Consider the following 25,564-nt stretch of genomic DNA (forward strand, 5'->3'; position numbering starts at 1 on the left):
CACGTGCCCCGGGCGTCGGTCTTTGCACTTCTAGGCGCCTGCTGCTCCCGTCCTGCTGTATTCACCACCGACCTCCAGTCGTCATCGCCGTCACCATCACATGCCCTCCCGTCTCAACCCGCACTCCTTGGACGTACCTGGACTGGGTAGCAGCTCAAGCCGCTGGCTTCATTCCTCCCGCCCCATCGTGGGACCCTCTTGCCGGGTCCTGCTGCTCACCTGCTTGCCTCTGGCCTACCCTCGACAGGATCCGACCTGCAGGATCACTGACCTGCCGTACCGGCCTCCCGTGGGGCAGGCTTGCACATGCTACTTTGCTGTCCTCAATAAAACTCGCCCGTGCTGCGGATAGCAGCCGGAGTGGTGGGTGGGTGGTTGGGGGGGTTTGTTGGTTCTTGTTAGGAGCATGATTTTCATTCTGCGCTTAGATACTTCTCTTCTTCTTCATTCTTGACTTTTCTTCTCAACTTCTACAGGCTTGCCTCCGTTTTTTTCTTTTCCTCATTGGCTTTTCTACAAATTTTCTTTGGGATGGCATTCGCCTCCCCTTTTCATTTATTTTGATTGGTTTGCGCCTGCCATACCTAGCTGGTGGTGCGGGCTTCCCCACTTTCTTCTTCTTTCTTTTTCTCTTATGGGGACAAACAAAGCCATTAAGGGGTCCACTTGCACAGCTTCGCTGGTCATCCTTGTTCACATAGCGGGAAAGCACTGATTTTTTTGTAACTTATTTGGGAGTAACTAGTGTATGTAACGCGCTCTTGTACAATGGGTCGGGGGGGGGGGGGGGGGTTAACTCGTTTTATTCTCGCAACTTGCCCGGATGATCTCGTTTCAGTGGCCGGATAACGGCTCTGGCTTTTGGCTCCACTTCACCTGAAGGTCGTCGACAACGAGAGCTAAAAGCACTTCATGCTTAAAAATATTTACCAATGGAATACACTGCCTTCGCATTCGCACACGCAAGCAGTCGCGTCCCTGGCTAATTTTTATGCGAAATTTTACGGTCGAACATATAGTCATTTAGAAAGAAATTAAACAAATGGGGACACTCGGCGAAAACTGGCAACTGGAGATAGGCTACCCTGTTATTAATGTCGACAGTTTGCTGCCGCGAGCATAAAAAAAAAGAAGAGAATGTCAAATAAAGTTAACAAAGATTGCTCTATATTTCTTTACTCTTCCCCGGTAAAACTTAAAATATCTGCCCATAATATAAGTTACGCTTTACGACTTGCTTTTCTTGCGTTACCTGGTGACAGGCCAATGGAGTGTCAGATGCGTGCGTCATGCGTCAGGCACGATGCCGAAGGGAGCGAGACCGGCTGCACATATGAGCGTCGGCCCGTTCGACAATCCATCTGCCTGTTTTTCTTTTTTTTTATTTAGTGTCTACTTATTTCGTGTACACTCAGGGCCAGCGGCATTAAAGAGGGGAGTGGTTACGTCAAATAGAGAAAAAAAGTGCAGAGCAGCAGAAGGGTTAGTAGTACACAAATAGATGGCTCTCGGTTATACAATCTTACTTAAGTGTTCTTGTAGTGCTGGTCAATAAAATGAAATCCGGTGCATACAGTGTAGTAATACAGTGTTACAGTAATACAAGACAGTGATACAATTGGTAGTACAAAAGCATGAACGAAATGCACCTCTTTATACAATGTTACATAATAATGCCATGAAGTAGGCAGGTATTATTCCCAACCTAGTCGCGTCCCCTAGTTGTGCTCGGTGGTGGGTGGCTACCATCGGCGCCCAATTTTCCCGTGTACATGGCTAACGGTTCCCGCCCCCTCCAAGATCGCACTCAAAAACGAGGGCACACCGAAGCAACATTCCAGTTCCTATTGAAACCAAACCTTGACAGGTGACAAGTTAAATGTCCTACACAGTGAAGGCAACACAACCATTAGAAAACTATCGCCTTTCTTAGTATCCAAATGCCTCTCAAACACGGTTGGATTAGGCTACAAAGCATCAAAGATGGCAAGCGGAGACCTCCTCCTCGAACTGACAAAGAAAGACCAAGTCGAAAAAATCAGTGAACTAACAAGTATCGGTGACATTAATGTCACAGTCTCCCCACATAGCTCGCTCAACACCAGCAGAGGAGTAATATCAGAAGAGGGTTTCTTGAACATCAGTGAGCAAGAGCTCCTTGAGGGATTCCACGGGCAAAATGTAATGTAAGTAAGTAATGTAATGTAAGTTGCAGATTTTAATGCTCATTGCCTTCTTTGGGGCAGCGATAAGAATGACCAAAGAGGACAACCTATCGAAGATTTTATTTTCACAAACAACATCTGACTTTTGAATTCAGGTGCGCCAACACATTTTTCAGCGTGTTCACGTAATTTTAGCTACCTTCATCTTGCATTTTGCTCTCCGGATAGCTTTACCGATTTTAAATGTGACGTACTGGAGACTTCATATGACAGTGATCATCTACCTGCTATAATCCACCTCACATCAACGCTACCCATTATATCCCACAAACCACGCCATAGGAAATTACAAATGGCAGACTGGCCTGTTTTCACAGAAAGTGGCAGGACAGAGGAGCTTATTTTAACCGACCTAACCATTGACGAAATTAATGAAAAACTTACTAACTGCATTATTTCTGCAGCTCAAAAGGCTATTCCACAATATTCTGGCGTTGTTCGGAAAAAGCTGAATCCTTGGTGTACACATGAATGCACCGTAGCAAAGATCAGCAAAATAGGGCCTGGGGAATCTTACGCAGATACCCAACACATAACAACTTTCTGAATTTCAAACAAGCCAAAGCGAAACCTCGATATATTTGGAGGCAGGCGGAAAAATTGTCTTGGCAGAAATATATATCTACAATTAATAGCACCGTCACACCCAAAAAGATATGTGAACAGGTCAGGAAGTTTGGGGACTACTCATCAAAGACGACACCCATGCTTACACCTTAAGGCACTCAGACAACACTACAAGAACAAGCGAATATACTTGGGGAACATTTCTATAACGTCTCTAGCTCGGCTAATTATTCAAAGGCGTACTTAAAATACAAACTGTCGGCAGAAAAGGAGAAACTACCAACTGATTGTATGTCATGGGACGAATATAACGCTCCATTCTCGTTACAAGAACTTAACAGGATTCTCTGTGCTGGAAAAAATACTGCAGTAGGTCCTGACCGGATCCCTTATTGCATGCTTGCACACCTGTCCCCAGCATCCGTAGATGCTCTCCTTAAATTTTTCAACAAGGTATTTCAATCTGGAATCATGCCAAAAGGTTGAAAAAACGCAATAGTTGTGCATTTTGTAAAAACAGGTAAACCCTTTCGACCCATTGCCCTGACAAGCTGTTTGGCGAAATCGTTGGAAAGTGTCGTAAATGCGCGATTAACTTTCCCGCTTGATATACGGAACTTCAATGATTTTCCTCAGTGCGGGTATAAAAAAGGGTGTTCAATGACGGACCACCTCGTCCGACTTCAACACGAAATACGTGAAGCATTGTTACACAAACAGCACTGCCTGGCAGTGTTCTTCGATCTACAAAAAGCGTATGATACCACGTGGAGATTTGGAATCTTACGTGACCTCGCCGCGTTAGGAATCCGTGGCAAATCCTAAACTGCCCCGCTGATTTTATGTCCAACAGAACATTCCAAATCCGTCCAGGCTGTGCTCTCGCACACATTTATCCAGGAAAACGGCGCGCCACAAGGTTGCGTACTTAGCACAACACCCTTTATCGTAAAAATGAACTGTATTAACAAAGTCATTCCCCCCTCTGTTATGTACTCCATATACGTCGATGATCGGCAAATAGCATGCCGCGCCTCAAACTTACCAGAATATGAAAGCCCCCCCCCCCCTAGCTCCAGATACCAATAAATAAATTAATAGAGTGGGCTGGGAAAAATGGCTTCCGCTTCTCTACTCAAAAAAACTGTTACGGTGCTATTTTCGCTAAAAGGAGGGTTGTAGTTAGATTAGGATTGAAAATTGAATGATGTCGCGCTGCCGGTAAACCAAGGATATAAATTCTTGGGAGTAATCTTTGACAAAGAACTAAACTTCCTAGCCCACATTAAAACACTAAAGATTAAGGCAAATGAAGCATTGAATATCCTCAAAGTGCTATCTTATAAGCACTGGGGTTCCGACCGAACGTGTCTTTTACGTATTTACCGGTCTCTTGTACGTAGCCTTTGAGACTACGGCTCAGTGGTTTGCGGCTCAGCCAGACAGTCCTACATCCAACGACTTGATCCAGTACATATTCTTGGGCTGCGACTGGCCAGTGGTCCCTACAGAACATCACATATTCAAAGTTTATACGTTGAGTGTAATGAACCCTCCTTACAGCAGCGCAGAGCATTACTCACTTTTTCTTACGTAGTCAGAATTCTGTCTTCACCGCAGCACATATGCTACAACACCTTCACACAGCGCAACTCACGCTTACACTACACAAATAAACCGAACATGATTAAGCCGCTTGTCCTGCGATATGAGCAATATTGTTGGGAATATGACAGCCCTCGCGAAGAACACGTGGGTGTGGAGGCCGTAACGGAAAATGGGGAAACAAGTAGTCGACTGCTACAGCACGCCTCTGCTTTCACGGCCGAAGTCTACGCTATATGGGTTGTTGTTGAAAGCATTATTACTGATAAACACAAAAATGCAGTCATATACACTGACTCTTTAAGCACACTGAATTCTCTACATCTGAAATCTGATTGTGAACCCCTGATAGGAGACATGTTATACATGGTGGCGCTGAACAAATACGGGAGGTCAATTCGTTTATGCTGGGCTCCAAGCCATGTTGGCATACAGGGTAACGAAGCAGCTGATAGATGCGCATCGATGGCAGAGTACAAAGACATAACAAATACAACACTTCCATATAAAGATAGCATCGTTGCGATTAGAAAAGCCTTAACGTCAAAATGACCACACGAATGGGACCATTGTGCCGACAACAAGCTACATCTCACTAAACCCATAGTTGGCGAGTGGAAGTCATGTTATCATCAGGAGCGGCCCATCGAAGTAGTTTTATGCCGACTACGCATTGGGCACACACACACCTCACACACAATTATTTACTTACGAAAGAAGACACACCAACATGGGAGAAATTTAGAAAAGAACCACTAACAGTTATGCATATATTCCTGGCATGTACACACATTGAAATGCATAGACGAAACCTTTTGCATAACTTATATGAGCTACAGATACCTTTAAACCCTGCTCTAATTTCAGGTGATGATACGCTAATCCCACTATCTGACGTGCGTAAATTTCTAGACGACACTGGATTTTTACATAAAATATAGACTATTAACACAGACTTTTCCTTCCTAAACTGGATATTAGAACACCTCGTGTTTGGCGAAGCATAGCCTTAGCCGCCATTTGCGCCATTAAACCACGTTTACCTGACTAAATGCCATGAAGTGCTGATGGTCAACAATAGGAGTGGTTGAAGTGGGTAGGCGATTCCACTCAGCAGATGTACGCGGAAGGGATGAATGAGACATGACATTGGTTTGGCATGATTAAATTCCAACTTTGTTATTGTGGTTTAATCTTGTTGAAATGTATTGAGAAGGCGAGCTAAGTTCATCGCGAAAGGAAAGATGATAAAATATCTTATGAAAAAGTGAAAGCCTAAGGCCTTTACGGCGAGAGGCTAAAGATAGGAAATCAAGGTTTAATTTCATTACAGAAGTACTGCCAGTCCGATTATAATTTGAAAAAACGAAACGAGCAGAGTTATTTTGTACCATTTGTAATGAGTGAATTAGGTTTATCTGAAAGGGATCCCAAACTGCTGCGGTGTACTCAAGCTTTGAGCGGACTGATGACTTGTATAGCATTAATTTAAAGGAAGATGGTGCCTTAGTGAAATTGCGTTTTAGGTATCCTAGCCTGCGGTTAGCGTTTTAATTACGTAAGAAGCGTACATGTACCACGAGAGGTTGCTAGTAATATGGATACCTAGATATTTATAGGATCAAACAGGGTCTAAAGGGACATTATTAACTATGTAAGAAGGAAGCTAGTTAGAAGTTCTGACACGCGCATAAATTTATATTTTTTGATATTTAATTCTATTGACCATGTTTGGCACAAGTAGAAATAGCGTTAAGGTCGGATTGAAGAGAAGATATATTTGTATCGCCTATTATTTCCCTGAATATTACGCAATCATCGGCGAATAAATGAATGTTAGAGGAAACACAAGAGGGTAGATCATTTAGGTAAATTAAGAAAAGCAGGGGGTCAAGTACCCACCCTTGAGGTACGCCGGACTGTACTCTGCAAAGACAAACTGCGAACGGTTAGAAAGAAAGCACTCGAGCCATGCAAGCAGTCTGGGATCAAGCAGTCTGTTGTTTGTTGGGCTCCCGGCGTGTTCTTGCGTTTCCTCTGCGCTTCGACACGGCACCACTGCACTATTGGACCACCGCTGGTGCAAAATTTTGTTTGTCAGTCGGCGAGGCATTTCAAACAATCAAGCTTACGGAATTAGCTTATGGAACCTAGCTAAGCTTGCGACGCCGTTAGCAAAAAACAGTTCAGCCATCTGGCGCAGTTGATTTGTGTTAATGAGTCGTATTGGGAGGTCTTTGTGACGCTATCTGTGAGTCCCACATTATTGTAACTGATTTTGGTTGTTTTTCGGCGCACTAGCCGCGCCTGGCGCTGTGACGCAGTTAGCAAAAAGCCGCTCGGTCGTGTGACGCAGTTTTCTCGCGCGTACTGAATTTTACTGGGACAAGTTCATGACGCTTTTTGATGATTGTAAATAACTTCGTTATATTTTAGGATAATTTTGAGGCACACACGCCGCGCCTGACGCGTGAAGCAGCGAAAAGCATCTCGGCCATGGTGAAAAAGTTAGTTCGGTATGTATACTCAATCTCAGTGGGAGAAGTTTGTGAAGCTTTTCATGGCCCCCACAACATACGCCTCCTTTCGGTACTCACGCTTGTCGAGAACGCTGCGAGCGATTGCCAAGAGTGATAACCGGGAGTGTGTTGCTCGCGCTGGCAGAACGCGAAAAGGTTAGCTCCAAGGAATTCAAACAGCAGGAACTTCTAACTTGAAAATTTTGCCTTCTGAACGACTGAAGACAGGCTTTGCACCCAAGCATTTGTCTTGAGTGCGAGTAGAAGGAATTCTGCGAGCCTCCAGCGTGGTCTGGTTGAGAGCCTGCATTGTGGCCGCCTCTGTGTATACCTAACGTACTATCGCGTAGGTTAAAGCCACGTTATTTTGCAAACATGCAGGCGCCCGTGTATTTGTGCTCTTAAAGTGCAGGCCCGGGAATGGGACATTGCTTGGAAATCAGATGTTGTCGTGATATTACGGTATTGTTTGGGATGAGTCGGCTATTTTCTACGCCGTGTATGTAAAAGCGAACTGCTTTTGTTTATGATGCCGTCAATTCGCTACTTCTGCACGTTTCCCCTCTACACGCATTATTCATATAAGCTGCTAATAGCAATACGACATTTCTTGTAATTTACATTCTTTCACTTGACGTCGTCCAGTGGAGCTTCGTACAGGAACTACTGCTGCTTACCTGGTGCCACAAAGTTGGATGAACGCATAAAAATCCTGGACGAGCATTTATATAGAGCAAAATAAGCATTTCCTCATTTCACAAGGCGTCTTGCGCTTTCTTCATGAAATTACACGTGGCGCACATTCCAAAGAGGGTTGTAAAGATCGTTCACAATCATTTTTACCTAATAATAAAACGATATTGCGCACCAACATCGCGCGTCGTTGAGCAGTAGAAGCCAAAAAATTAATGTCCCGCCGATCAGTGCAGCAGGCGTAATGGTTTCGTCCAGCGTTGAAAACGCGTGCGCCCAAAACCGGAAGTGTTTTTGCGGTGTTAATGCCGGATGTATTGTGCGCTATATTAGGTACGGCCGCTGGGCTGTATGGGAACGTTCGGTATAGTGAAAACTCGCGCCCATGCCGAGGAAACAGTCATGATGGTGCTCTAATGTCGGTGGAGCCACTTCTTACAGCACGCGCACGAGATGCCACTTTGCAGAACCTACCTAGCCTCTCAAGGTAACTACACGAAGCAATTTATAATATCCATTTAAATCTTAGTATTTTGCTAAAAATCTTATCAAGCGTAATGCAGCTGTACACCTAGAATAAACCATTAATCTAACTTACGTTGAATAAAAGAAGACCTGTACGATGTGTCGTTAATACAGAACAAAGTGCTGCTCACCTATCCGTTTCCGGCAACCACCACAGAGTTATTACGTTTTCATTTCTTCGTTATGTCGTATAAAAGGGCTTATTTGTTTCTTTCATTGATTTGCCCACTTTGTAGGTATTCGTTGGACGAAAAATGTCGGCCAATTTCGTATGCAGATCAGTCTAGCACAGCGTCTTAGAGTTTGTCTTATCTACACCCACCAAACAGCCATTGATAAAAACAAAGAATTGACAGCACTACATTATATCTTCAGAAGGAGGGACAAAAGTAAATAAAAAAAAGATCACCAACCCTTGCGATACTTGCTAATGCTAAATTTGAGCGCAGCTCTATACGTGCAAGAAGTATGCGTCTCAATGTTTTGTATTATGATTATATAGTTTAAACGGTATATATCAGGAAGATAACGCTGGTGAGTTGCGCGGCTGCTACGGCGGGCAATCTCTCTCGTGCGGTACATTGCAAATAGAGCGAAGTGCGGGGCGACTACCGCGCTAATCGTGAACTAGGCAGAGGCAGCGCTTGGGTAACACGTGGGTGCCATTCACAGTAGCCACTGCAGACAGAGATCCCCTCATGCAGCGCTTTGTTTTCGTATACGGTATCCGTGGACGTGCTTGCCGCATGCCATTGGTGAACAGGCAGACGACGAAGCGCTCCTCTGTTGTCATCTCGTAGCTGTTGTCGCCGCCGAGCCCGTCTTGCGCGGCACCACGTTTTTCTTCTGGCGCTTTTGCCATGCCCTGTTCCTGCGGTTGTCTCGCCGCACGCTTTCGCTATCTGCGTCTTTCATACCCCGCTGCGCTCTGCGTTCGTTCTTACATCCTTCGCTGTGCTCGTTCACTCTGTTATGGCGACGCTCAACGCAGGAACGGGCGCCTAAGAGCTGCTGTCTAAAATGTCACATGACTTGTTCGCCAGCTGGCTACGAGAGCGGACGTGTTTCGGCCGCTCCGTGAATCTCGGCTTATAGGACCGGCTCGTAAGCCATCGCCGCGCCGGCCATTGTCACCGCGCCTGTGTTACAAGCATGGTACTGCCCCTAGCTGAACGTCACCAGGACTAGGTGCCTGGTCCCGTAGACTAAGGAGCGGTCTGCCAGAAGCCTGGGATGAAACATGGGGTCGCCCCTCGGCTCTCGTCTTCTGGACATCATCGACGATCTGTACTGACCACAGTTCGCGCCGCTCGCTTCACAGTTGTACGCGGGACTCTCGATAAGACAGCCCCAGCGGTTCGCCGGTTGCGTTTGGCGGCAGCAGCGCGACAGCGTCAGCCATTTCAAAAAAACACTACCAGAAATCTTTATTTTAGACTTTCGCTTGCGTACTTGTTCTTGGCGGTGTTCTTCCTGCGCGAGAACATTTGATGTTGTTCCTTGTTTGTGAAGTATAGGAGAGGTGCATCTCACAGGCGTACCTGTGAGATACACCTTATTACATTTCCTTTTGGCGGTTTTACGCGTATTTATAGCGAACGGTAGGCATTATTCGCGTTTGTACAAGTAAAAGTACCCCCCTTCCCCCGCCCCTCTTTTTCATAGAAAGGTTACCTCCGTAGCCATAGTCAATGACAGCGGAGAACTCCTCTCGGCAGCCTCGCTGAAAACCTCCTCGGTCGATGTGGCGGAACAGGCTGCTATAGCTCTCGGATTACTGGACTCAAAACGCACTACGGTGTACACGGACTCCCGAGCAGCCGTTAGAGCGTTCGCATCGGGATTGATAGCCAAAGAAGCAGCCAGGATTCTAAACGGCAAACAGCCCACTGACATTGTTCACCACAAAGTCTGGTTCCCGGCTCACATGGGACCAGACGCATTACCGGGTCACCTGAACCCGAATGAGATAGCCCACGACCGTGCGCGAGGTCTCGTATGCCGCGACGAGACGGTGTCTCGGGTGAGTTCGGGAGAGCTCGTCCACAGTGATCCACTGGTTACTTTTCATGAAATCACCTCTCATTACAGAGGGAATAGGCAGAGTTTTCCTTTCGCCCATCATAAGCTCAACAGGCCACAAGCTAGCACGCTTCGCATGCTCCAGACGGGGTCCTACCCCCCTAGGGGCTTTTTTAACATCCTCCTCCCGGACATCGATCCACTCTGCCCAGATTGTGGCACTGAATTTAGCTCATTAAATCACATGCTCTGGCAGTGCCCTGTGTTACAAGATTTTAATACAGAAGAAGACTGGACGAAGGCCATCACAGACCCGAGAGAGGACGTCTAGCTCCTGGCTGTCCAGAGGGCCCGTGAACGAGCGGAGAGGCATGGCCTCTCTGTTCCGACATGGGACTAGCCAACGGCTGGGTAGGGACCTGCAGGCCCCCGCTTAGCTCCTCAGGACCCCAATAAAGTAGTTTGCTGCGGGTACTTGCCTGACCCAGCCGTTTCGTTGGCGCAGGAACAGTGTGTCCGAAGCCCACGCCAGCTCTTTGTTTCCGCGCTCGGCGCATGACTGGCGGCCGCCGGCCCTCCGCTTTCCTCCTCACGCTATCGCCATGCCATACACCACTTTCCGCCTCATGGCACCGCTGCAACCTTGTATCCATCTTGGCTCTCGCCGCTTTTTCTATCCGCCTCTGTGCGTGGCGTTCGTTCTCATCTTTGGCGGCGCTCGTTTGCTTGGTTACGCCGGGAACGCAGACGCTCTCAGCAGGGGCGTGCGCCTAGAGCTGCGCTCTGATAGCGTAGTGCCGCGCTAGACGTGTTTTGCGACGACAGCAGCTACGAGATGGCGCTTAAGCAGCGCAAGTCGTCTGTTCACCGATGACGTCATCGATAAGGCATGCGGCGAGCGTGTCCACCGATACCATATGTAGAAAAAATTTGAAGGACTGGTAAGCTTCGCCTTTAAGAGTGGAACGCGGTAAAATTTAAAGATCCCTGATTGCTTGTCACGCTTTCCTGCAACCATGGAGGCGAGCGTGATGGTGTTGTTACAAGGAACCGAAAGTGCGGCGGCACTATATGAATGGTAGAAACCCTTTAAAAGGGTACTGTGATTGAGTTTACGTTGAACAGAATTATGTGTTTGGGTATATTCGAAATAAACTCCGACGCTATCGAGTCTGGAGGATGTGTTTAGTCGCACTTTAGGGTATTTCTGAGGCATCTTACTTTGAGGAATTCAATTAGTTCGGGAACGCCATTGCGCCACGCGGATGGCCTGCGTGGTTGTGGTTCGTAATGATTTTTCACGAAACGACATCCGACGCCGACACCGCATCTTTAGGGAGATGGGGTCCATAAAAATATTGCATTAACAAAGTGCTGCATGAGCTGAGTTTTTTCTGGGGCGGCTGCTGTGGTTCGTGCACATGCTTCACCCACGTGCCGCCTCTCGCGATCTCCCGATTAGAGGGGCAGTCGCGCCACAATTGACTTCGTTTGCAGCGTGCTGCATGAGGCAGATTCTCCGCACCGGCCAATATATGGCGAAATGAAAACACCCACAGAGCTCAGCTCAAATTTCGCGTTAGGGAGTGTCGTAATTGTCGGTGAATTATTGCACATTATTTTTTATAGCGATTCGCGAGCTGAAGTTAAAACGCAAGCGAGAGCTTTCACAGACAAGGAACGCGCTGCCAACACAGGCTTCCGTTAGCGAAATTGAAGTGGCGTAGCGGCGATGACTTCTCGCCTCACGCAACGCCTGGAGCACCAGCACGGCAGCAAGTCTTCCTTTGAGCCAACCCTGCTCCTACGAGACGCGCAAGGGACGTGGCGTCGCTGTAAGTGGGGATTAAGATGCCGTTTCCCTGCTACAGACAACGGTTTTTTCGCTCAATCAGTCATTTGATGTTTTCGCATCAATATGTGTAGAGAAAAAGCGCCGGTGCTGTTCTGTAAACGCCATATATGGGTAAGTTATTATGCCAATACGTTAAATATCTATTCTTTCTGTGTCTGGAAGTCGTGAATAGGGATCTGATGGTTCACGCTTCGCGTGTTCACTCTCGCGTGAACAGCACCCACGGTATCAGACTCCCCTCGCATATCAACTGCTGCAGCCAGTTTATTGGCCTTGTCGCAACCCCCGCAACACATGTTATGTCCATCATTACGACTGTAGTGCACTCTGCAGCAGACCACAGAACTTTCCGGTAATCTGGTAGTTGTGATTAAGGTAAATAGGCAGGAGGGAAACTCGCCCCGGAAACCCTGCATGCGTTAGGCCTCCCTTTTTATTATGATAGGGTTCTATGTGCGAAAAGCCCGATTTTATCTTGAGGCACGCCGTAGTGGGGGACTCTGGAATAATTACTACCACCAGGGATTCTTTAGCGTGCACCTAAATTCAAGTGCATGGGTCGTTTTCGCATTTCGCCCCCATCGAAATGCGGCCGCTGTGTGCCGTATGCCTCCTAAAACATATATGCAGACCTGCGCCTTACGACCGCTGAATGGTACCGCATTAAAGTTCACCGATAGTGCAATTTCAGACAGCGCTTTCCAAAAATAATTTCACTGAAGGGATTATCTTTCTCATTCCCATACGTAAGCATTCTCCACTGTCTCAGCCGAAGATGCAACGGCAACGGAAAACATGACTACCGATTGCTTTAGAAGCCAATTACTAAGGCAGGTCCACGAGGTACCACTTTGCACAACCTACTTTGTTTCCCAGGCTATATACGGAGGGTATCTTTAGAATGTTTTTTAACTCTAAATATATCGTAAAAAAAAGCTTATGTGGTGCAATGCAAGTGGACACCTAGCATAAAACCTTTAGCTAAGTTTTGTTTGAATATAGAATGATTTTCAGCGAGCTGTTACCGGCAACAAGAGTGGAACCATAACGTTTTAATTTTTGCGTTATGTCGTACAAAGCGCTGCTTGGCTTCTTTCATTGATTTGCTCACTTTGTAGGTATTCATCGGAGGGGAAATATGGGCCAACTTCGTAGGCAGAGTAGTCTAGCATAGCCTCTTAATTTTTGTTCCAGATCTATCCCCACGAAACAGGAAATGATAAACAGAAAAATTTGACAGCACCACATCATAACTCATGCTGGAGGGTCAGTAGTGAAGAAAAAAATTTACCGAAAATTATTACGATAGTCCCTAATGCGAAATTTGAGCGCAGGTCTATACGTGAGTGAAGTATGCGTGTCAACATTTTGTATTATGATTACATAGGTACCCGGTTTATTTAGTAAAAAAAAAGACGCTGTGATTAGCGTGGCTGGCGCGGATAATCTGTCTGGCGAGGCACACTGCAAACGGAGCGAAGTGTGGCGTTACTGCCTCGCTAATTGAGAAATCGCGAGAAGCAACGTGTTGGTTACGCATAGGCGCGATTCTCAGCAGCTGCCGCCGACAGACATCCGCTCATGCAGCAATTTGTTTGTATCAATTTGTAGCGAATTGTAGCGATTTGTTTGTATCGGTGCATGCGATCGCCGCATGCCGTCGGTGAACAGACGGCGGTCCACTAGTCTGACGCCATCTCGCAGCGGTCGTCGCCGCAGAGCCCGTCTTGCGCGGCGCTACGCTTTTCTTCTCACGCTGTCGATATGTGCTTATCCTCCATTTTTCGCCTCGTGGTTGCGCTGCAGCCTGATCCTCCGTTTCTATCCTCGCGATTTCTTCTCTATCGTCGTCTTACACACCCTGCTGCGCTCTTCGCTCGCTATTTCATCGTTTGATGCGCTCGTTCGCTTGGTTACCTGGACGTCAACGCTCAACGCAGGAACGGGTGCCTAAGAGCGGCCTATAAGAGCGGGCGTGTTTTCACCACTTCGGGAAGCTCAGCTTGATAGCACCGGTTTGGAAGCCATCGCAGCACCCGCCCATGCCGTGTCGCCTGCGTTAAGACCATGGCCTCGCCCCTGGCTGAACTTTACCACAACTAGCTGCCGGGTCCCGCAGGCAAAGGAGAGGTCTGCCAGAGGCTTTGGACGAGGCCGCGGGGTTGCCCCTCGGATCTCGTGGTCTGGAAATCAGCGACCACCTTCACTGACTACCGTTGGCGCCGCTTGCTTCAGAGATGTGCGCGAGACACTCGCCAAAAAAGCCCTGGCGGCAACGCGCCAGCCTTCTTCGCATGTAATAGTACCGGCGCTTGCAGCGAAACCAGTGAGGAAACCACCACCACCAACTGTCTCCAATACGAATGGGCGTGCGAAGCGCAAGCCTGATTTACAAGTAAATGAAGGCGGCTCGTCTGCTTCGGAAACACCAGCCAGCAAGCGCGATTGCCCCTCCTCGGCAGCTTCTGTATCGCCCGGTTCTGAGCCGAAGTAAAAGGAATGATGAAACCACGTGAATGCTTCGGCGTATCAAAACTATCAAATCGCCTCCTTCGGTCAGCCTTCGACGCTTGCCAAAAAACCACTGCATTTCAAGGCTTCTCGATTCACCGCCCCAGCAACAACACATCCATGTGGGTGTTTTCGCTAGGAGATGTAGACCGCCTCACTTTCCAGCAAGCTCTGCCACTCACAACTGATTCTACCGTACAAGTGCATGCACACTTGAATTGTGGCTTGGACTTGCGTTGGTATGTGGTTTCTGGTGTCGACCCGGGGGAGTCACGAGAAAACCTTGTTGACGCTTTGAACTGTTTGACACACAATGTCGTGACAGCTTGTTACACGGGTCACGGACGCACGTGCCTGGTAATTCTCCAAGGTCCGTATTATGCACTATGGATGCGTCCTGCCGTTCCGTGTGCTAAAGCTGGCGGAGGTACACTGCCATCAGTGTTTCCGTCCCCGTCATATGCGATCCTCGTGTGCACATGCTACAGATGCCTCTATGGAGTCGCCGAGATGCCTACATACGAATGCAGACGGTGCCAAACAGACGATCATGACAAAACGTCCAAAGACTGTCCAGTCAAATGGAAGACTATCAAAGCCCACGCCAGCTGCAAGCGTCGCCAATGTTCAGTGACACCGCACGAAAGGGACATTGTCATTCCGGCGAGCAATCAGTCCGCACTGCTGGCACTAGCCTTAAACCGAGATCCGGTTGCTGCTGAGATTCGTACGAGCCTAAATATTCTAACCGCGGCAGCCCGCGGTGCGAGATGCACATGTCCCGGGTACGGTTGAAGCACTGGTGCGCATAGCTTGGCCCATCTTCTTCGTCCACCTCGAGCTGGCGAACGTTTCGGAGCATGGAATTCGGTGGTTGGACGCCGGACCGATTAGCCAGCTTATGCATGTCGTCTGGATGTACGCCGTCAAATTTACATAAGCACTGACGCAAGCATCGGGTGGTGACTCGCAGTGTTGCCTGGACAGCCCAATCAACCACTCTTCTCCTTTATAGGAAGTCACTTTGGCTTGCTCTCCAAACGAATCACATTTCCTGCACTGAGCATATTTTTTTATCTGATTGGCTGACAAGATGCCAGGAACATGCTCAAGTGGAAAGGGTTTCTATGGGACCAAGCCAGCGCACTGAAAATACATAACCGGACGAAGAGGGAAGTGCCGGCGTCTGCGATTGGTCCGCTTTCTCTTCGTTAGCTTGCGTTGGCTTGTCTAAAATCGCGGCGGCTTGCAATGGACAGTTAAAAATCTCGTTAAAACGGATCTTCAGCAAAGAATAGTTGGCGGAGCGGTGTCGTATACGTGCCGAAAAGGCTCGTGAACGTTATACAGCCACGCAAGGAGTTTTGTTATACGCAAATAAACCCATGCTCTCCGGCAGATGCGAGTAGCCAGTGGCTGAGCGATTGGTGGCTGCCACCTTCTGTTCCTTTCGGAACTGGACAGGTTCAGGCTATTCAGAAAAGAAATCAAGTTTTGTTCGGCATATTAATACATCTTTAATGCGTTAACGTGACTTTGACGCAATGAGCTTCCATGGTTTTGTGTTGTCGAGTGACAGACATGTTAAGTGGGTGCAGCCTGAAACTTTTTGACGATTACGAAAGTGGTAATGGAGGAAACACGCCTAATAAGAAATAATTCTTCTTCTTTTGTTTCGTCGAATCATGCATAATCAGTGTGTACAGGTCATGTCAGATTAAGAGCTATCGCGGTTTTTGTGACGTCGCATGACGGACAGGAGAAGTGGGGGTATGGTATGGTATGATAAACATTATTCAGGTCCTGAAGATCAACCCTGAGGTTGACGTAGGCGGCTCCCACGTCGCGAAAGTTAGTTGTGGTGGTCGAAAATATGTTTGACCAATCACGGAGGGCTGACTGCGGAATTGGAATATAAAAGTTTGGAATAGCTTTACGTTATAGCACCCCTATAGTGCGTTCTGGAAGACCTGCAGACACCAGTGATTATTCTGTAACCTTCCATTATTGGTCTATAAATGCCGACGCGCTTGACCTGCAGATCAGATTTCGTCGATTGCCGGCTGTGTTCACCAGTATCGTTGTGCTTTGAGTGTGGCCTGTTTTTCTGGGCACAGGTTCGCCCAAAAAAGAGTTAGTTATGCCATTCACAGGTTTGCTACTGTGTGCTTGACCATCGCTGCCAGGTGATATCTGGTGGAGGTGCTAGTGGTTTCATGTACCGAACGCCCCCGCGAAGCTGTGATCCAAACCTAGACTACGAAGACAGGACCAGAATGTTTCCGAGGACCAGCGAGCTAGCCGCCGGCTGCAAGGACTGCCCCCGAAGCACGGGCCTGAGACAACCAGAAAGTCAACGACCACAATGGCCGCACTGGTGTCACCGGGCCATCGTGCTTCAACAAGCGAGGTAGCCAACTGCCATCCGTGGAACTTCGTTGGAGGATCCGGAAACCTGGCTCGATACTTTCGAAAGGATCTCGGTCTTCATCAACATGACTTGTGAGGATAAGGTGCGGCACGTGTTCTGCCCCTTGGAATAGTCCGCGAAGACATGGTTCGAGAACCGGGAGTCCAGCCTTACAACGTTGAACCTGAGAGTGGCTTATAGTGCATGTTGTGTGTGCTTTTACTGCATACCTTATGTGGCAGCTGTCCCATATAGGTAGTGCAGAGAGGGTAATTTTATTTCCTTTTTTCTTCGGTCACCCATCTACCATTTACCTTACTTACGTGATGCTGAAAGACAGTAAACTACTAGTCATGATGACATTGTTTAATATTGCACCTGCGTTTATTACTATTGTTCAATACTTAAACGAGCCATTTCTAGCAGTCTCACAGATGCAGTGAAATATCTCATTGCGTTGAAACATGGCAGCAGTTGTAATGTTTTGTTATGTATGTATACATAATATTCTGTATTATGTATATTAAAAGGTGGTGTGGAAGAAAGTGTGGGAAATGACAGAAAACTGAGTGACAGAAGGTGGAGCTTTACAGAAATTTTCTTTTATTTACCGACGGAAAAACTTGTGATATAACAGAAAAACAAACACAGAAAACTGAACTTCACAGACATTTTCTGTTAGTCGCAAAGAGAAAAACCTGTCAAATGATCGAAAATGTTGAAACAGCAAACATAGCATGACAGAAACTTTCTGTCAATTTCTCAGATACTCTCTGTTAGCTACAAACAGAAAAACTGTGAAATGACCGAAATATGTTAAAACAGAAAACATAGCGCAACAGAAACTTTCTGTCAATTTCACAGAAATTCTCTGTTAGCTGCCAACAGAAAAAATCTGCGAATTGAGAGAAAGAAGAAACAGCAGAAAAGACAGCATAACAGAAAGTTTCTGGCCGACCAGCTGACAAAAAAATTTAAGTTTTTTTTTCAATAAAGATTTCTTACAGTGTAGTTTTCGCTGAGCCTCCGCTCTCGTATTCCTTTCTCTATAGCGAACCGTTTCAGAGGGACTAAAAAATTGTCATTGTCAGCATCATACAACCTATCGGAGTCCTCAGAGGAGGAGCGTTCTCGAATACGGGGGTAAACAAGGACACAATGTACAGGGTATATGTCCAACCTAATATGAGCCAAACTTTAATGATATACCAATAGCAGGTCGCTGAACAGAACCAAGAGATGTGGTCTTTCCTAGCCTGAAGATGGATAATTTTTTGCATTCCGCCTAACTACTCAATCAGCTCAAACTACTCAATCTGGAAATCAACTTCTCAAATTTTATAAATACATGAAAATATCAACTAGATAACTGTGGAACAACATGAAAAACTCCCGATACAGCATTCTGTTACTCAATAGACGCCACGTAGAAGTATTCGGCCAAGCACGAAAGTAGGCCTCGAACACACACACAAAGAACCTCGAGCAGCCATTAGCACCGCAATGGTTCTTAATCTACAAAAAGACGGAATATAGGTCGAACCGGAACATATGTTGAACCTCCAAACTTTAATTCTAAAAGAAGTTTAGAAAAAAATCGGGTAGAAACCAGCGATAACTGACCGGTACATAATACGGGGGTCGAACTTTTCCGCGGTTTTTTGAAAAAAAGTTCGATCGATATGCCGGTTTTTACGGTAAAACATCTTCAGAAAACTTTTACTTAATATTGTTCTTTGATCTCTAGAATGGTAAGCCTCTCTACAGAAACTGGCAAATTTCGTTCTGGCATGCGTCATTGTCAAGAACAATTACTCTGAATGGAACGTGAACTTTGTGCGATCTAGCGGTATGTATATATAGTTGAATAAATGAAGCAGCACACTTATGAAAATTACATTTTTAATGTTTTAATGTTTCGGCCGCGGCATGGCCTTCGTCAAAAAAACAAGCGACACTGTAAAACATCAAAAATGTAATTTTCATAAGTGTGCTCCTTCATTTCTTCAACTACCTATACACCGGACCTACAGAACTTATTATAGTACCGAGACCGATCAAGTTGTCCAGCGCTGTTTATTCCAAAAAAGGCAACGCCCCAGCTCGCGCGAAGAAGTAGAACAGGGAAGATGACGATGGCTATGTACAAATGAAAACTACGAAGTACGTTATAGCGCTTACGATATATATATATACACACCAGCACTCACGTACGGGGCAGAAACCTGGAGGCTTACGAAAAGGGCTTAACTTAAATTTAGGACGACGCAACGAGCTTTGGAAAGAAGAATGATAGGTGTAACGTTAAATGTTAAGGGATAAGAAAAGAGCAGATTGGGTCAGGGAACAAGCGCCAGTTAATGACATCTTAGTTGAAATCAAGAAAAAGAATTGGGCATGGGCAGGGCATGTAATGAGGAGGGAAGATAACCGATGGTTGTTAAGGCTTGCAGACTGGATGCCACGGGAAGGGAAGCATAGCAGAGGACGGCAGAAAGTTAGGTGGGCCGATGAGATTAAGAAGTTTGCAGGGACAACATGGCCACAATTAGTACATGACCGGGGTAGCACAGGTCTACGCCCCTACATCCAGTCATGATGGCCAGGAAGTCGAAAGCTTCTATGAAGACGTGGAGTCGGCGATGGGTAAAGTCAAAACAAAATACACTATACTGATGAGCCACTTCAATACCAGGGTAGGAAAGAAGTAGGCTGGAGACAAGTCAGTGGGGGAATATGGCATATGCACTAGGAATAGCAGGAGAGAGTTATTAGTAGAGTTTGCAGAACAGAATAATATGCAGATAATTAATACCTTCTTCCGCAAGCGGGATAGCCGAAAGTGTACGTGGAGGAGCCCGAATGCCGAGACTAGAAATGAAATAGACTTCATACTCCGCGCTAACCCTGGCATCACACAAGATGTGCACGTGCTCGGCAAGGAGCACTGCAGTGACCACAGGATGGTAATAACTCGAATTAGCCTAGACTTGAGGAGGCAACGGAAGAAACTGGTGCATAAGAAGCCGATCAATGAGTTAGCGGTAAGAGGGAAAATAGAGGAATTCCGGATCAAGCTACAGAACAGGTATTCGGCCTTAAATCAGGAAGAGGACCTTAGTGCTGAAGATATGAACGACACCCTTATGGGCATCATTAGGAATGTGCAATAGAAGACGGTGGTAACTTGGTTAGACAGGATACCAGTAAGCTATCGTAGGAGACGAAAGATCTGATGAAGAAACGCCAATGTATGAGAGCCTTTAACCCTACAGCTAGAATAGAACTGGCAGAACTTTCCAAGTTAATCAACAAGTGTAAGACAGCTGACATAAGGAAGTATAATATGGATAGAATTGAACATGCTCTCAGGAACGGAGGAAGCCTAAAAACAGTGAAGAAGAAACTAGGAATTGGCAAGAATCAGATGTATGCGTTAAGAGACAAAGCCGGCAATATCATTACTAATATGGATGAGATAGTTCAAGTGGCTGAGGAGTTCTATAGAGATTTATACAGTACCAGTGGCATCCACGACAATAATGGAAGAGAAAATAGTCTAGAGGAATTCGAAATCCCGAAGGTAACGCCGGAAGAAGTAAAGAAAGCCTTAGGAGGCATGCAAAGGGGGAAGGCAGCTGGGGAGGATCAGGTAACAGCAGATTTGTTGAAGGATGGTGGACAGATTGTTCTAGAGAAACTGGCCTCCCTGTATACGCAATGCCTCATGACCTCGAGGGTACCGGAATCTTGGAAGAACGCTAACATAATCCTAATCCATAAGAAAGGGGACGCCAAAGACTTGAAAAATTATAGACCGATCAGCTTACTGTCCGTTGCCTACAAAGTATTTACTAAGGTATTTGCAAATAGAATCAGGAACACCTTAGACTTCTGTCAACCAAAGGACCAGGCAGGATTCCGTAAAGGCTACTCAACAATAGACCATATTCACACTATCAATCAAGTGATAGAGAAATGTGCAGAATATAACCAACTCTTATATATAGCTTTCATTGATTACGAGAAAGCGTTTGATTCAGTCGAAACCTCAGCAGTCATGGAGGCATTACGGAATCAGGGTGTAGACGAGCCGTATGTAAAAATACTGAAAGATATCTATAGCGGCTCCACAGCCACCGTAGTCCTCCATAAGGAAAACAACTAAATTCCAATAAAGAAAGGCGTCAGGCAGGGAGATAAGATCTCTCCAATGATATTCACAGCGTGTTTACAGGAGGTATTCAGAGACCTGGATTGGGAAGAATTGGGGAGAAGAGTTAATGGAGGATACCTTAGAAACTTGCGATTCGCTGATGATATTGCCTTGCTTAGTAACTCAGGGGACCAACTTCAATGCGTGCTCACTGACCTGGAGAGGCAATGCAGAAGGGTGGGTCTAAAAATTAATCTGCAGAAAACTAAGGTAACGTTCAACAGTCTCGGAAGAGAACCGCAGTTTATGATAGGTAGCGAGGCACTGGGAGTGGTAAGGGAATACACCTACTTCGGACAGGTAGTGAACGCGGATCCGGATCATGAGACTTAAATAATCAGAAGAATAAGAATAAGCTGGGGTGCGTTTGGCAGGCATTCTCAGATCATGAAGAGCAGGTTACTATTATCCCTCAAGAGAAAAGTGTATCAGGCAATCGATCAGATCCTTCTAATTACCGCCCAATTTCATTAACATCTATTCCATGCAAGCTGCTGGAGCACATTTTATATTCGCAGATCGCATCACACCTCTACAATAACTCTTTCTTCTATGAAAAACAGCACGGTTTTAGATCAGGCCACTCATGCGAGTCCCAGCTTTTCGAATTCACCACAGACCTTCACTTAAACTTAGATTCTTCTTTTCAAACTGACGTCATTTACCTAGACTTCTCCAAAGCCTTCGATCGCGTTCCACATCGGCGTTTAATGGCAAAACTGTCCGGCCTCCACGTTGACCCTTTAATCTTGTCATGGATTGACTGCTTTCTCCGCGAACGCTCACAATATACAGTAATAGGGAACCACAGATCGCAAAATACTACAGTCATCTCTGGTGTCCCCCAGGGATCAGTGCTGGGACCACTCCTTTTTCTGATATTTATAAATGATCTTCCTAATGCCATATCATCTTGTATCCGCCTCTTCGCAGACGATTGTGTTCTTTACCGCCGCATATCTACTCCCGATGATCAGGCTCTGCTTCAACGCGACTTAAATCTCATAGAAACCTGGTGTGCGACATGGCTTATGCAACTGAACATTTCCAAATGTAAGTTCATGCATGTATCAAGAAAGCGAAATAACCTCAGCTATCCGTATTCATTAAATTCTACACCACTCTCTGAAACAGAATCATATAGGTATCTTGGAATCATCGTGAACAACAAACTAACATGGTCTGAGCACATTGCAAAACTTTGTACAGATGCTTCTAAGTTGCTTGGGTTTATCCGACGATCCCTCGCTTTTTCACCCCGTTCTGTCCGTCAACTCGCCTACGTAACATTCATCCGTTCGAAACTCGAATATGCCTCGGCGATCTGGAATCCCCATCAGAACTATCTAATCGATCAGCTTGAAGCCATCCAAAATCGCGCGGCCCGTTTTATCACATCGCAGTATGACAGACGACACAGTATAACTCTTATCAAGGCATCCCTTTATCTTCAACCCCTGGCACTTCGGCGTAAAATTTCACAGCTTTGCCTATTTCACAAATTATACTATACCTTCCCGCAGCTAAGAAATTCTGTATTACACCCGCCGCTTCGCACCTCACGCCGTCTTTTCAACTCCTTAAGTTTGCAGCGCATACATGGCTCCACAAACTCATTTAATAAATCTTTTTTACCTAGCTCCATTACATTGTGGAATGACTTACCCGATTCCATAGTTACTGAAATAGAACCTAATAAATTCAGGCACTTATTAACAGCACATTTCAAGAGCTGAGCTATTTTGCCGTGTTTTTGAATGTGTATGCGTGTTTTGTTTTGTTTCCAAGTTGTTCTTGAGCCGCTGTGTCTATCTTAGTGTTGATGCTTCTAATGATGTTAATGTTGAACATGAATCCTGAACTTTGTGTTGCTTTTTTGTTGTTACCGACCATTGTATATGTAACGACTGCTCCCCCCCCTTATGTAATGCCCTAAGCCAAGGGCCTTTAAGGGTAAATAAATGATGATGATGATGATAGCTGTGTCTTACCAGTACTGACGTACGGGGCAGAAACCTGGAGGCGCATGAAAAGGGTTCTACTGAAATTGAGGACGACGCAACGAGTTATGGAAAGAAGAATGATAGGTGTAACGTTAAGGGATAAGAAAATATCAGATTGGGTGAGGGAACAAACGCGAGTAAAAGACATGTTAGTTTAAATCAAGAAAGAGAAATTTGCGTGGGCCAGATATGTAAGGAGGAGGGAAGATAACCGATGGTTCTAAGGGTTACGGACTGGGCTCCAAGGGAAGGGAAGCGTAGCAGAGGGCGGCAGAAAGTTAGGTGGGCGGATGAGATCAAGAAGTTTACAGGGACAACATGGCCACAATTTGTACATGACCGGGGTAGTTGGAGAAGTATGGGAGAGGCCTTTGCCCTGCAGTGGGCGTAACCAGGCTGATGTTATATATATATATATATATATATATATATATATATATATATATATATATATATATATATATATATATATATATATACATATATATATGTGGACATACACATCTAAACTATTCTTCTAGCATTTCCCGATGCTTTTGGAGACGATGAATGTTCATCGTTTTGCACACCTGAATGGCTCTTGCTTTTATTTTTTTAAGGAAACTTCAATACGTTCGCTAAACACGCCAAAAAGAGGTTCACTAGGTTTTGCGTGGAAACACTTGCGGCAAACAACCGCAAGTCTACCTTCTTTGTCGGCCAGTTTGACCCTTAGCGAATGTTCACTAAGGTAGGACGGCACACCTCTTATAGGAAGTCTTAAAGGGCCCCTGAAATGGTTCGGACAAATTTTGTAAACGTGTAGGGTACAGCTAAAGTTAATCATTCGCACTACAACTTGTGTAAAACGTCTCATATTATGAGAGCTCCGGACGATTACAAGTTACCCTCCTCCATAGTCATGTATTTTCTTCTCAACTCGTTCACCGAGTGATCCGGGTTAAGCTCCGCCTTCACTTGCTCTGCGTGATGATGGCACGTCGTGTCGTCTACTTCCGGTTCTCCAGAAGGGAGCGCGCGAATCCTCTCCAAACACTCCACCAGCATCTTGGCAGTCGACCCCAAGCGAAAGCTATCGAAGCAGTATGCGTTGCAGCATTCTGTCGCAGCGCCAAATGTGTCTGGTATTCCGGTAACCACAGGCGAGTGGGCGTTTCGACGGAAAGGTGGAGGCATAAGCTCAAGCTGATGAAGGAACCTTAGCGTAGACGTCCTGATTGGTCTGCACGTTCCAGCGACTTGTTGGCGCATGGCTGAACCAGCCACACAAAGCGCTAATATTGCTCTCACCAAGTGTAAAACGTTTTATACATTTACAAAAACAACGTGTTAACTATTACATTCCTGCCAGAAATTTACAGCAGCAGCAAAGAATACATTTCGGTACTGCTACTGTGTGTGGTTGAGCTCTGTGCCACCATGTGTCTGCACGGTGCAGACCATTCACAATTTCACTTCTGCTTATCCAGTGAAGCGTCGACATGGTCAAACGGCCAGGCCTGGTCCCTTTGCGCTTGCATTTACCCTAATACCGGACTCGCGAATCGCTATTGCGTTAGTAATCTTCAGGTGTAAAGTGACGGCTGCAAACGCGCAAATCTTGGCGCCAATCGGAAGAGGCAGTCCGATGCGCTGCAGCCAGTCCGCTCGTCTGCTTCCTGCAGAGGGACACGATGTCGCAGCTTGACATATTGCCAGTCGCTACGATTGCAGTCCACAACACAACAAAGTCGAATCATAGTGCTCACGAAAAGCCGGAGAACGACTCTGAGGGCCGAGCTCTCGTCAAAATGGAGCACGTTGTAACACAAGCAGAGGACGCTTGCTGTGTGCCTGAAGTGCTTAAGAGGAAGCTTTAGCTCGGGCCCAACTCTGACGCGGCCTATTCAAATGCATGTAAAAGGCAAAAACGCTTTTCTTATGTAACACCTCGACCGATTTTAATGAAATTTGTTGCATCTGAGAGAGAAAGTTATATTCTTGACTGCTCGAAGCGGAATATTGATTTAGGTCCTGAATTTTGTTAAGATTTTCAAAAATTGAAAAGTTTGGAACTACGAAGTTTACAGATTTATAGCTCTGCATAAAAAGTTATCGCGGTTCTGTAAACGGAATCCATTAGATCATTGAAAGCGGACAAATTCAATGCGTCATTTTTTATCTTACGTGAATTTGTTACGTTGTTTACAATGGTTCTGCAAAAGCTGTATTTCCATATTATGAAATATTTTGAGATTCATGTGTAACATATCAATTTTGTCCGCTTTAGATGTACTATTAGATGTAATTCACGGAATCGTATGATCAATGTTTGTTGCCGAGTCACAGAGTTGTAAGCTTGACAGTTTCGTTTTTTGAAAATTTTCGATTTTTGCCAGAATTTAATAAAAAAATGTACGACCTAAATAAAATA

The sequence above is a fragment of the Dermacentor variabilis genome, chromosome 3 (genome assembly GCF_050947875.1).
Source record: "Dermacentor variabilis isolate Ectoservices chromosome 3, ASM5094787v1, whole genome shotgun sequence".
In the NCBI taxonomy this organism is placed as follows: domain Eukaryota; kingdom Metazoa; phylum Arthropoda; class Arachnida; order Ixodida; family Ixodidae; genus Dermacentor; species Dermacentor variabilis.